Genomic DNA, 13,516 nt, shown 5'->3' with positions numbered 1-13,516 from the left:
TCATAAAAGAATGTCTTTATCTTGAGCAGAAGAAAAACACAGAGACTATTAAGGTTTTCTTTCTTCATTTGCAGAAACTCAGCAATGTTCTTTCTGTAGTTACTTAGTTTTGACATTCTTTGCAGTTAGGTCAACAATGGTTGTTTTTAAAAACTTTTCCACCCATGATTGAATATAATCTAAAGCCCATCTTCCCCACTGCGTACGGCATGCTGAGCTTTCCTTTGTGGTTTACCTGAGTATGATAATTGATATATTTTGTAATTGTAATCTGTTTTTAATTCTTCTAATGATGAGAAACAAAATAAAGTGTGAGGTTCCTGAGAGGTATCTGGCATATTTTAACAGATTCAAATGAAGAACTCAGGTCCAAGTCCTACAAGTGGTCCAGATGGGCATCACTACTCTAGCAATTCTACTATAAATTCATGTTGTACCTGCTGACAGCTACATCTCTCAACTTAAAGAAAATACAATGAAAAATAAAGTAGTCCTGAGCAACAAAAAGAAATTGGTTAATGAAGTAAAGATGTCAAAACTTTTTAAAAATTTTTTGAGCCTTTAATTTTATTTATTTACTTTTTAATTGAAGTGTAGTTGATTTACAATGTTGTGTTAGTTTCAGGTGTACAGCACAGTAATTCTGTCATACTCACATATGCACGTATATATATGTATATTTTTTTTTCAGATTCTTTTTCCCTTATAGGTTATTACAAAATATTGAGTATAGTTCCCTGTGCTATACAGTAGGTCTTTGTTGATTATCTATTTTATATATAGTAGCATGTATGTTAATCCCAAACTTCTAATTTATCCCTCCCCCCCTTTCCCCTTTGGTAACCATAAGTTTGTTTTCTATGGCTGTGTGTCTATTTCTGTTTTGTAAATAAGTTCATTTGTATCATCTTTTTTAAATCCCACATATTAGCAATATCATATGATATTTGTCTTTCTCTGTCTGGCTTACTTCACTTAGTATGATAATCTCTAGGTCCATCCATGTTGCTACAGATAGCATTATTTCATTCTTTTTTATGGCTGAGTAGTATTCTATTATATGTATGTGTATGTGTGTGTGTGTATATATATATATATATCACATCTTCTTTATCCATTCATCTGTTGATGGATATTTAGGTTGCTTCCATGTCTTTGCTATTGTAAATAGTGCTGCAGTGAACATTGGGGTGCATGTATCTTTTTCAAATCAGAGTTTTCTCAGGTATATGCCCAGGAGTGGGATGGCTGGATCATATGGCAACTCTATTTTTAGTTTTTTGAGGAACTTCCATACTGTTTTCCATAGTGGCTGCACCAATTTACATTCCCACCAACAGTGTAAGAGGGTTCCTTTTTCTCCACACCCTCTCCAGAAACTTTTCAAAGAGACCATATTCATTTGTTCATTCATTCATTCAAGAAATCTTTATTGAGTGCCTACCAAGTGCTGAGCTCTGCACTAAATTCTAAGGATACGGTGTTGAGCAGAAACAGGTAGCATTTCTGCCCTAAGGGAGTTTAAAGCCTAGTTGGGGGGCAATTTTAATCAATACATCTTACAGATAAGTGTACAATTACAGCTGTGATAAGTGCTAACAGAGGAAGGTACATGGAAAGAGTTAAATTACAGATTAGAGTGAATATGGAAGGTCAGGGAAGATTTTTCAGTGGGGGTGGCAATTGAACTGACATCTGAAGGATGACTGAGGGTCCATAAGACAAAGATGGGCTGGAGAACATGCCAATAAAGTGAACAGCATTCATCATGTGGTCATTCTATGTGTCAGGGCTATTCTTGGTGCTGAGCATACAGCAGTGAACAAAATAAATTCCCTGCCCACGTGGGACTGACTGGGGACAGAAACAGACTATAAACAGATGACAAAATAAATATAAATGTTGTCAGGTGGTTATAAGTGCTGTGAAGAAAAATAAAAAAATAAGCTGAATACAGAGTGCAGGTGTGGAGGTGAGGTGGATATTTTATAGGGGACAACTGGGGGGAAGGTCTCCCTATTAAGCTACCTTGAGCTGAAATGGGAAGGCGAGACAGCAAGTCACACAATTATGGATGGAGGAGGCCTCTCTGGGCAGGGGGAAGAATGAGAGCTGAGCCCTGGGGTAGAGCATCCTTGGGCATGTTCTAGGAGCTGAAGGGACTGTGTCTAAATGTGTGGGGTGGGAAGGTGGGTGCAGTGCATTAGATGCCATCAGAGGGGTATTGGAGCCAAGTCATTCAGCACCTTTTATGCGAATGAGAAAGGCAGCCTTTAGAGAGTCTAAGCCTAGGTGTGATAGACCTGACATGCCTTTGAGAAGGATCGCTCAAGCTAATCTATAGAGAATAGACTGTTAGTGGAGTGGATTAAGGGTAAGGGAAGCAAGAACCACTTAGAGGCTATTACAATAATGGTTTGAACCAATTTGATACAAACAAACATGGTGAGAAGTGGTCAGAACCTGAATATACTTTATAGACAGAGCTGATGGGATTTGCTGAGGATTGGATGTAGAGTGTGAGAAAAAGACAGTCAAGGATGGCCTCAATGTCTTTGCACTGAGCAACACGAAGAATCAAGTTTTTATTTACTGAGATGGAGAAGATTATGAGAGAAGCAGGTTGGGAGAGGTGGTTCAGGAGCTTGTTTTGAGGCATGTTAAGTTAGGGATGCTCTTAGACTTGTGCCAAGTCCTGTGGTGGGTGGAGTTTGACATGTTTGATTAACTGAAAGAAGACAGTGAGTCTGAGCAAAGCTAGTACAAGAGACATATCATCTGACGTGGTGGTGGGGCAGGCTGCGGCCAAACCACATCAGACCTGGAAGGTCACCTTGGAGATTTCAGCCTTAATGCTAAAAGCAATGGGAAGACATGAGCTATTTAGGAATATTTAAGGGTATCAGATTTCCATTTCCAAACTGAAACTGGCTGCAGTGTGGCCAAGTTATTAGAGTTGGGGATTGATGTGGGTAAGAGTGAATGTAGGAAAACTTACTAGTAAACACAACAGTCCCGAAAAGATGTTGTGGTAGCTTGGGTCATGTGGTGATGGTGGACGTGGAAAGGCAGGCGATTAGACAAATTCAGAAGACAACTGTCAGGACTGGGTAACGCGCGCCCATGGAGGTGAGAGAGAAGGAAGCGTCAAAGCCTTCAGGTTTCTACAATAGGATGGACAGTGATTTAATTCAAGAATACAGGACAAACTGGAATAAGAGCCAGTCTTTAAGGGAAAGATCATAAGATTAAGGTGCCTTTGTGATATTCAAGTGGGAATGTCAAGTAAGCTGTTGTGTACCGTGTTTGAAGCTCAAGGATGGGGTCTAGGCAGGAAAGATTAATTTGTGAGAGATATTCCAAAGCTGAAAGGAAAGATAGTTTTGAGTGTGGCAGATTGATATGCAAGAGAGGGAAGGGATAATCAATCATACAGCTCTCAGAGAAGACTGGAGGAGATGAAACCCAAATGCAAATAGAGAGATGAGCCCCATATAGGAAGAGAGGCAGCTTTTTCCTCTATTGACAAGGATGGGCACAGATACAAGAAGATTTATTTGTGTGCTTCATTCACTCGACAAACATACATTGTGCACCTATCACGTGCCATGCACAGCTCAAATTGCTGGTGATACAGAAATAAAAAAGAAACAACCTTCTCCATCAAGGACCTCTCAGTCAAATAGGAGAGATTATACAGTATAGCAACAGAAGAGAGTTTATGAGAGCCATGGGAGTACTGCCATGGTTGGATATACACCCTGGCACTTTGGGGACACAGATTTTTTCACAAGTCAGAGAAGAGATGGGTATGATATTATGACCTATGATGCTGTAAAAAGGCATATCTCAAGGGGGTTTAGAACCTGAATCCAAGAATTCAGATTTTGCAATTTATCCCTGGGAAGAGACAAATGCTGTTTCCAATACAAGGCATGGGTCCCAGGATTGAACTAACTGTTTGAAATTCTAGGCTAAGATTTCTTCAAAGACATTATCTCATCAAATTTCTCATTGAAAACTAGAGGAAAGGACTCAGACTGTTCATGTCATCAAGCTTCCAACAATTCCAGGGGTCTACACTGACCTTGAACCAGCTTCAACCTGGTCCCATCCTTTTCACCCTTGGCTAACATCCAAATTGCAAACCTTTCCAGTCATTCGTCCTTTTCCAAACTCTCATCAGGTTCCCTTGTGCTTTCTTCCCTTCCTCATAGTCTTTTCTCTCCCCTGCATCACTCCACCCTAATCTTTCCAGTAATGTTTGTGGAGGCCTTCTACATCTTTACCTCCTTGCTTTAACTGAACTTTGAATATCCAATTAGGAGCTATCTCAAATACTTTGTTCATTCTTTCCCATCATCAGAAGGATGTTCAGCATTCTTTTAAGTCCTAAACATTATACCTCCAGACATCTTTTCAGGCTTCATTTCCATCCCTAATCAGACTAGACTACATAATTTTTAACCATTGTCCTAAACCATTTTCTTAAACCACACACTCCATTCTCTTGCTGTCTTCCATACTTTACCTCCAAAATCCAAGTCCTGAAAGAATTCTAATGTCCAGCTTCTTTGCACCTGTTCATGCACCACCAGGCACAGCTGTGGAAAATTGTACATGTGTGCAGATTGATGCCAGTAATTATCTCCTAATTTTGGCTAGACCCTTATTCTCACTCAGCAGTACTCTGCCTGCCCTGACCATCTCCTCAAAATTCTTATAACAGCTCCTTCACTTCTTTACCGTCCTCCTCAAACTCACTAACCCACAATTTTCCATGCCATTTTCAGCTCATGACTTCCCTTCCTATTTCAAAAAGAAATGGAAGCCTTAAAATAGGAACTCTGTCAATTTATCCTTTCAGGAGGATACCTGCATGCATTTATCTACATTTACACCAAATTAGTATATGTCTCACCTCCTGCCAAAAGTTAACTCTTGAACTTGGCTCTGGATTGCATTTGCAATTCTCTCATCTCTCTTTGGGATTTGTATTTAGGCAGTAGGAAAGATGTTTATAGAGAAGCTGGGTAAGATTAGTAGACTAGAATGAAAATAAAGATCCTGAGTCAGGATGACAGGTGTTGGAATTTTTAAAGTGCAAATTAGAATATCTCATCATGTTTTCACTGTAGTACATGATGGGGATGCAATTTTAGCAGCTTTGTGTGTTGTGGAAATGCACCTTTATGCATCTCTCAGTATTTTTCCGTAAGACTCATCCACTTGAAAACTGACTATTACTGAGTCACTTCCTCCAGTAAGTCCTGAAGTGTGTGGTCAAACAAGAGTATATACACTGAGGAGTCCAGCAATGGTAAGAAAATAAATCTATAGGCAATATACTTTTACTAATGGTTGGGCTTTTTCTCTTGGAATAAATCTGGAAGCCATGCCAGAACCTTTCACCACTTGTTACCTTTTCTGAGTGTGCCCTGGCCCAGGTACCAGTCGGTTCCTCCAGCATCACTGGGTACCTGCAATGCTCCAAGCATTGTGCTATCCCAGCGGCTGTGTCCAGCTCTGGGGGAAAAAATGTGGTGGGTCATGGGAGCAAATAAGACAAGGGTTATATTTTTGTCAGGAAATAAAGTGCTGCTAGTCAAATACCATGTTGCTTCTCCAATAATTTCAGTGAATTCTAGGTTGAGTTAAAAAAAAAAAAAAAAAGAAGTCTTCTCTTGTGGAATCAGTCAGCTGACTGAGAGAGACAGCTAGTAGAGCAGATGTGCTTTTGTTACCAAAGCTCTAATGTTCAGAAAGAATTGCCCTTAACCTCTTGAAACCAAATTACACCCTGAACTAAAAAAAGCAACCAGCGCATAGCTAAGAAAAAGAGGGATATTGCCTCCTTTCATAAGTTTGGGTCTTAGTTTCTGGTTTGGGAAGCAACAAATCAAAAATGCCCAGACTTTTGAAACAAGAAAACCAGAGCAACAGAATATAAACCATGTTAAACTGGTGATATATTATCATCTTTAGCTTTAACTAAGCTGGTTAGATTGGTCATGATAGAATGAATATATTTCTAACACTTGTTAATTACTAGCTCAATCTAAAATATAAAGAAACTCTTTTTCCTACCTTGTTTTAATGCATTTGTGTAATAAGTTAAAGATGAGGACTTCTGTGCTCATGAACAGAACCATCAATTCTTTGCAGCTTGAAAATACCTAAAAAGTTCTAAACCCAAACTGGGAAGTATTATTAAATCCTCTTTGAGCTAAGTGCAGAAATGGTTGGTATAGTGACCTCAAATAATAATTTAGACCAGTTGTTCTCAGAATGTGGTCTGCAGACCTCTGAGGCCTCGAAGATACTTTCAGGGATCCACAGGGTCAAAAAATTTAAGATGTTATTTGCCTTTTTTACTGTGCTAACATTTGCACTAATGAAAATACAAATGTAATGTATTAAACTTAGCACGAATCAAGGCAATGACCCCAGACTGTACTAATAGTCATTGTATTCAAAGCTTAAAAAGAAAAAAATCAGTTTCATTTAAGAATATCCTTGAAGAAGCAGTTAAAAATAATTATATTTCAATCCTTGCTTACATGTCTTTAATATTTTGTGTGATGAAATGTAAAGTATACAAAGAACTGCTCCCTACCAGAGTTGTTTCCAAGACAAGCACTTGTGTGATTGAGTTGTGAGCTGAACTAGCTGATTTTTTCATGGAATGTTGTTTTATCTGAAAGAATAACTCATAGACAAGCTATGGTTATTCAGATTTGAGTATTTGGCAGACATTCCCTCAAAATAAGCTAAGTGAATTTGTCGCTTAGGAAAACAACTGGCAGTGTTTTTGCCAATGATGAACTTGAAGCTTTCAAATGAAAAATAGAGCTTTGTAAGACTTCTATCAGCTTGACAGCTTTCCAGTACTTAAAGACTTTCCTGATAAGATTGACTAGATATTAACAAATATGATTTTTTAATATTATATAATGAAACGTGTTAACATTTGTAAGATCTGTGTAACTCAGTGAATTGTCATTTTCCAGGTGACCAATGCATGATGTTATAAAATTATGCATGAGTAAAAGATCCATCTAGATAGTGAGATAGGCCAATGGATCTTAGTGTAACAGAATCTGAAAAGTTCATTGATATGGTTTCAGATTCCACATTGTACTAAACTTTAAGGAACTATAATTTGCCAAGTTTTTGGTATAATATCAAAAAAAAAATCCACAATTATCTAGAAAGGCTTTCAAAATATCCCTCCCTTTCCAACTACATATCTGTGTGAGGCCAGATTTTCTCCATATGTTCAACCAAAATAATACAACAGATTGAATAAAGAAACAGATATGAAAGGCTAGTTGCTTCTACTAAGGCAGATACTAAAGAGGTTTGCAAAAATGTAAAACAGTGCCAATCTTCACAATATAGATTTTTTAATTTTGGAAAATATTAGTCACTATTCAAAATAGTCACTTTTCAAAAAACATGTTATTTCTGTTAACATTTAATGTGCTTATCATGGTTTTAAATGATAAATAAATATTTTTAAATCTCAGTTTTATTTTCAAATATGTGAAGTATTGGTGGGCATAACTACATAAAGGCTCTTTGGGATATTCAATAATTTTAAGAGTACAAAGAGATCCTGAGACAAAAAAAGTTTGAGAACAAGTGGTTTAGCTGATCCTAGTGAGAGAAGGACTCTTTTACCTATGCTAAACTATAGCTACAGAGAAACCAATATGTTTTGTGACATTTAATCCCAAGAGAAATGTAACTGGTTTTGTTGTTTATTGATTAAAATATGCTTCACAGATTGCAGCCAAGGCATTTTTAAGGAGATCCAGCATTTCATCAGTCAGAGTTCTTTGGTTGAAGGCAATGGAAATCAACTAAGGCAACTGAATTAGTTTTCTATTGTTGTGTAACAAATATTACTCAAAATTTAGCAGCTTAAAACAACATGTAATTATCATCTCACAGTTTCCATGCAGTTTTAGAACCCATGGAACTTGTCACTCTTTTTTTTTTTTTAATTTTATTTTATTTATTTATTTTATATACAGCAGGTTCTTATCAGTTATCTATTTTATACATATTAGTGTATATATGTCAATCCCAATCTCCCAATTCATCCCACCACCACCCCTGCCACTTTCCCCCCTTGATGTCCATACATTTGTTCTCTACATCTGTGTCTGTATTTCTTTTTATTTATTTATTTATTTATTTATTTATTTATTTATTTATTTATTTATTTATGGCTGTGTTGGGTCTTCGTTTCTGTGCCAGGGCTTTCTCTAGTTGTGGCAAGTGGGGGCCACTCTTCATCGCGGTGCGCGGGCCTCTCACTATCGCGGCCTCTCTTGTTGCGGAGCACAGGCTCCAGATGCACACGCTCAGCAATTGTGGCTCACGGGTCTAGTCGCTCCGCGGCATGTGAGATCTTCCCAGACCAGGGCTCGAACCCGTGTCCCCTGCATTGGCAGGCAGATTCTCAACCACTGCTCCACCAGGGAAGCCCTGTGTCTGTATTTCTGCCTTACAAACCGGTTCATCTGTACCATCTTTCTAGGTTCCACATATATGCGTTAATATACAATATTTGTCTTTCTCTTTCTGACTTACTTCACTCTGTATGTATGACAGTCTCTAGATCCATCCACGTCTCTACAAATGACCCAATTTTGTTCCTTTTTATGGCTGAGTAGTAGTCCATTGTATATATGTACCACATCTTCTTTATCCATTTGTCTGTCGGTGGGCATTTAGGTTGCTACCATGACCTGGCTATTGTAAATAGTGCTGCAATGAACATTGGGGTGCATGTGTCTTTTTGACTTATGGTTTTCTCTGGGTATACGCCTAGTAGTGGGATTGCTGGGTCATATGGTAATTCTATTTTTAGTTTTTTAAGGAACCTCCATACTGTTCTCCATAGTGGCTGTATCAATTTACATTCCCACCAACAGTGCAAGAGGGTTCCCTTTTTTCCACACCCTCCCAGCATTCGTTGTTTGTAGATTTTCTGATGATGCCCATTCTAACTAGTGTGAGGTGATACCTCATTTTCGTTTTGATTTGTATTTCTCTAATAATTAGTGATGTTAAGCAGCTTTTTATGTGCTTCTTGGCCATCTGTATGTCTAGGAAGACAGTCACTCTTATAAAGGGATCACTGAGTAGATTAGGCCCACTACGGATAATCTCCTTTTTCACTTAATTAAGGACCTTCATTACACCTTTGTTATATAAGGTAACATAATCATGGGAGTGTAAGCCATTACCGTTGCCATATTTTATTGGTTAGAAGTACATTACAAGACCTGCCCATTTTCAAAAGGAGGGGATTATAAAGGGTGAGGGTCACTGGGGGTCATTTTGGGATTCTGCCTTCTATAGCAATGTAAACGAATAGAGAATTTATTGAAAGTAAATGAGGTAGCCACACAATCAAAGGAATGGCTGAAAAGCCAGCCTTGGAAAGGGCAAGAAGCCCTTTTCCATTTCCTAAAAGCTATCAAAAACTTGCTTTTTGTATCAAGAGGACAAACATTAATTGACTAGATTATCCAGTCAACATGCCATTACTAGGTGAATCAACTCCATATTTTCTTAACGTTGTGTCCCTTTACTCAAAGTTTAAAATCCTGCCCCTTGGCTAAGTGAGGCAGAGAGTCTTGAAGGACAGTCCCACAAAGACTATCCACAGTAGAGAAGGAGGTACTGCCCCAAAAGGAGGTTTTGAAAAGTAGAAGGAGAAAGAGGCGCTGGAAGGCCAAGATGAAAACGTCCACGAAAGCCATCAGAACCAAAGGTAGCATAACTTTTCAAAGCGCAAAGGCAGAGAATTATTACCCTTCAACAATATGTACTCATGATGTAAAATTTGACAAATCTTTTTATACTTATAAGCTCAGGTTTTGAAAAAAACTTCTGAATAGATCATTATTATATATCCCCATTGACTTGTTTTTTAATGACACAAAATAGTTTCACATTATCGTTTGACTATTTCATTTATTATTGCTATGAAAGAGGGACAGATAGCTTTCTGTAGCTTTAAACAAAAAGATTATTTAGGAATTATTGCCTCACTATATTAGTTCTTGTCAAACAATGACTAACTAGTTGTCTTGATCTTACTTCCAATATTCCTTTTATCCTATATTTGAGATATCTCCTGCCCCAATTTTCTAGCCATCATCTATTCCATCATTCCAAGAATATCCAAAATTGCCCTTCCTCTATCAAGAAGACAAATGTTCATATTCCTGACTCCAGCTTCCAGCCAGGACACCTCCTAAAATTCACTTTACCACTGCTTATACAAAGTAAAATTTCATATTTTTATCCCAAGTGTCTGGTTGGAATCAACCTTTCCTTAATACGCAAGTAACATAAGTTAGCCTCCCATCCCATGCATTTTGGGAAATTTCCAAGCATGCCTGGCAGACTTATATATATATATTCTCCTGATTACCTCTCATTCTGAATTCCTGCTCCCACTGGATTCTTCATTCCTCTGCTTATTTGCTCATCACCTGTGGTGACTGCTCTTTCAACACCACTTCTGATGGCAGACATGGCTCCCTTTACCAAGAGTACCACTAACATAAATATATAGCAGACACTTCCTTAATGCATGGGGTAACACAGAGAGATTACAGCACAAAATGGGAATTTTTTTAAAATGTTACTTCATTATACTTATTTCACTGCCTCATTATCCACAGCACAGATTTTTGTTTGCATTCCTTCTTCCTCAGAGAGCTCCCACCATTGCAGTCAGGTCCTCTCTTTTCTCTCTGGAATATTCTCTCCCTTTATATAAATATATATGTATGTGTGTGTATGTATACATATATGTGTGTGTGTGTGTGTGTGTGTGTACTTCCTGTCATGTGGAGGGAGTGAGATGTGAAGGTTCTCATGACTAAACATGACTAAACATACCCATACTTTCCTGAACAAAAAAAGAAATGATCTGTGTAACAGGATTTCTGCCTTCCTCCTAGCTTTGAATTACAAATCTCTATGTACAATATCATCACTTTACATTTTATTAGTATTATCTTTTTTTCTTTGTAAGCTTTTACTGAGAAGAGACTATATCTGTTAAAAATGTCTCCCATAATATCTGGGCCAGCACCAGTTCCAAATACTATTTTTGGTGGGAGGAGGGGAGGAGGTGATATAACTGAAAAGGGTAATTAAACTGTGTAATTATTAACAGAGAAAAGTTATACATTTTTTTAAAGTGCTAGGAATTTTATTACATTTTTAAAGGACATTTTTGAAAATGTCATTCTGAATTTGTACTAAAGAAAAGTTAAGTATATGCTACATATATGGGTGTATCTGTGTGTATACATGTATAATGTATGGATATGTATGTATCTATGTAAACATGTGCTAAAATGCTCTTCTCCACTTCTCTTTTCTTTTTTTGTCCTTTAGTATTACTGTGACTTTTTCTTTATATTTGACAGAAATCTAAAAATACTTTCTCAAGAGAATGAAGGAGGAATTTCTGTAAATTTTAAATTTATTTTACCCAAGTAGTCTGCAAATTGTGGTTTCTACTTTTGTGTGTATTTCTACTCAATTTCCCTTCCTTTTCTTCAGGAAAAAAAAATGTCTAAAAAGTCTGGTCTCCCTTTCCTCTCATCTCTCCAGGTCAATCTCTATATTTGTTTTCTGTTTGTTTGTTTTTTTAATTTCACATGCTGAGGTGTTTTTTGCAGACTGCATTGCAACCTGACAATGTTTCCTTTGATGTATTCTGAGCTGCTTTTCCAAAAAAAAGTACGAAATAAAAAATCCTTCCTTTCCTTCCCGTGTGAACATCTGAAATAAAAAGCAGTCTGCTTTTTGCTGCTGCATATTCCAGCAGCGGGACTTGTGTTACTTGCTGTCTGTCCTGCCTTTCATTTCCCAGGAGGTACCTCAGCTGCTCCAGGGAGTGGCTGATTCCTGAGAGAATCGCTGATGGTGTAGCAGAGCTCCCTAGACTGGTGAAGAGACTCGCCCTTTCTCTCCAGAGTCTCTCCAGGGAAACCACTTGAGTCAGTACACTCAGTGACCATGAAGGATGGCAAACGTGGAGCCCACATGGGTTCTTAGTGTGCTGAGTCCGAATGCTCAGCATGGGCCTTGCCTCTGGATATATTTTTATACATCCATTTCAATGCACAGCATTTCATGTTACACAAAAGCATTCATACAGGCTTCGATACAAATCTTCAGGATTTCTGTGCAACTGGAGAGCAAAGTTTCTGTGAGTTTTGAGGCCTTTCCCTTAACACCTTTATTTCATTTAGAACTGGGCAATCCAAATGACAAAATGTAGTAACTAAAACAAAAAATTACTTTCTTTAAACTTTTATTATCCTTAATCAATTCCCTTTCTTGACCTCTGAGCATTATTATACAAGTAAGTTTACCCAGCACTCTAAATTAGTGAATATACAGATGTTAAAAATCTGTATTGTGGAGGTAGCATGTTATTTTTAAATGCTTTTAAAGTTACATGGAGGCCCACATTTAGTAAATGAAATGCCCTAATTCAGTCATTGGTATGCAGCAGACGTGGGCAGCCCTGTGGTCCCATGAATCAGAGACAACACAGTCAGAGAACTATTTCCCTATGAATAACTCAAGTCTCTTCACCTGCTGGGCTCTAGACGTGTTCATACATTCAATTAATGGTAAAGAAATATGGAATAAAGTTACCATTATAACCCAAGGTGTCTCATTAAACTCTTAATAATGCATCTAAAGTGAACTTTTCTCCTAAACCAGCAGACCCATAGATGAATATCATTACACTTGGAGTCACTTCCTTTTAAGGAAAGATAAAAGTCATCCAAAAGTACAGTTAGGCTTAGCAGGGGACAGTAGAAGAAAAACCTCTTATGTCTTTTCTACATTTGGGTAATGGTTTATGGAATAACTATGGAATTAATGAAACCAGGTTCAAAACCTAGCTCTGCCACTTGTATGGCCCCACTCAGAAGTTAATCTCTATAAATTATCTGTAAAAGGAGTAGAATAGTTTTATGGAAGTAAATGAAGACCTACCAAATGAGAACAAGCAAAGGCTATTTATCTGAGCTGGCTGCAGCAAGGAAGTCAGCCACTGCCACCTGCGTTTTGGCACAGATTCAGAAGCAGGCACAGGAGCAGGAAAGCTTTATAGTGGAAAAAGGGAAGGTAGCAGGTGTGCCGTGATGGGGGGCTGTTGGCATGGGGAGACTGTAGGCCAGCAAACTAGGAGCAGGGCATCCTATGGGATTGGTTAGTGGTAAATATTTGGCTTTCCCTGGTTGGTGCTAAGTTGGAAGAGGAGACAAAAATTAAGGGAACTGTCAGTTGTTGATCAAGCCCTGGCTGTTTGGGGCCAGCTGTTTAAGAAGTTATTGTTAGAGGAGGGGCAAGATGGCGGAAGAGTAAGACGTGGAGATCACCTTACTTCCCACAGATACAGTAGAAATACATCTACACGTGGAACTGCTCCTACAGAACACCCACTGAACGCTGG

At 38.1% G+C, this 13,516-nt stretch overlaps 1 protein-coding gene across 2 annotated transcripts in view; it reads left to right on the top strand.

Moving 5' to 3' along the window:
- The window catches only part of FAR2 (fatty acyl-CoA reductase 2), a 171,187-nt gene that overhangs the window by 57,743 nt on the left and 99,928 nt on the right, over nucleotides 1-13,516 (top strand). The window lies entirely within an intron of this gene.

The sequence above is a fragment of the Eubalaena glacialis genome, chromosome 11 (genome assembly GCF_028564815.1).
Source record: "Eubalaena glacialis isolate mEubGla1 chromosome 11, mEubGla1.1.hap2.+ XY, whole genome shotgun sequence".
Classification (NCBI taxonomy): domain Eukaryota; kingdom Metazoa; phylum Chordata; class Mammalia; order Artiodactyla; family Balaenidae; genus Eubalaena; species Eubalaena glacialis.
This window is presented reverse-complemented; position numbering and strand designations above follow the sequence as displayed.